This window comes from Magnolia sinica, chromosome 3 (assembly GCF_029962835.1).
Source record: "Magnolia sinica isolate HGM2019 chromosome 3, MsV1, whole genome shotgun sequence".
NCBI lineage: Eukaryota > Viridiplantae > Streptophyta > Magnoliopsida > Magnoliales > Magnoliaceae > Magnolia > Magnolia sinica.
The window spans coordinates 116,733,846-116,734,602 of record NC_080575.1 but is presented as its reverse complement, the minus strand read 5'-3'; the positions used below and the strand labels follow the sequence as shown (position 1 = coordinate 116,734,602).

At 40.0% G+C, this 757-nt stretch overlaps 1 non-coding gene across 1 annotated transcript; it reads left to right on the top strand.

The window, feature by feature from the left end:
• Nucleotides 1-200: 200 nt before the first annotated feature.
• On the top strand, nt 201-307 carry LOC131241695 (small nucleolar RNA R71). The gene has a single exon (XR_009169251.1). It is a non-coding gene; the product is annotated as a small nucleolar RNA R71 (small nucleolar RNA).
• The last annotated feature ends 450 nt before the right edge of the window (nt 308-757 follow it).

Here is a 757-nt window from a genome sequence, read left to right as displayed (position 1 = left end):
TATGAGCGTAGTCACTTTACACTTGAGATCATTCTCTTCTTTCAAGAGATGATTGTGTTTTTTCAGCAAGACTATCGAGGTAATCCCATACCTCGTCAACATCTTTATTAATGAACTCTCCATTACACATTGTCTCGACCATTTGGCACATGGAAGATGTCAGTCCATCATAGAAAAAATTTGTAATGCGCCACGTTTCAAATCTGTGTTGTGGGCATGAACTGACCAAATCTTTGAACCTTTCCCAACATTGGAAGAATGTTTCATCTTCCTTTTGGGCAAAGTTCCTGATTGCTTTTCTGAGGATAATCGTTTTATGATGTGGGAATAATTTTTTTATGAATTCCCTCTGCATATCGTTCCATGTGCCAATGGATCTAGGACGCAGTGAATGTAGCCACGTCTTAGCTTTCTCTTTTAAGGAAAAAGGAAAGAGTTTCAGCCTAATTATATCCTCAGATACATTAGGAAAACATAATGTAGCTATAATTTCATCGAACTCTTTCAAATGTAAATATGGACTCTCTGATTTAAGTCCATAGAATTTGGGAAGGAGTTGGATAACTCCTGGCTTGATGTCCATTTGTCCTGTGTTTTCAGGGAAAATCATGCATGAGGGCATATTCACTCCCGCCGGTTGTAGATAATCTCGTAAAGTACGAGGCGGGGGTGTCTGATGCACCTCGTTCTCATCTTGGATATCCTCCACCCTGGGTGCAAGTAGAGGGGGTTGGTCTTCAGCCATAACTTCAATTAA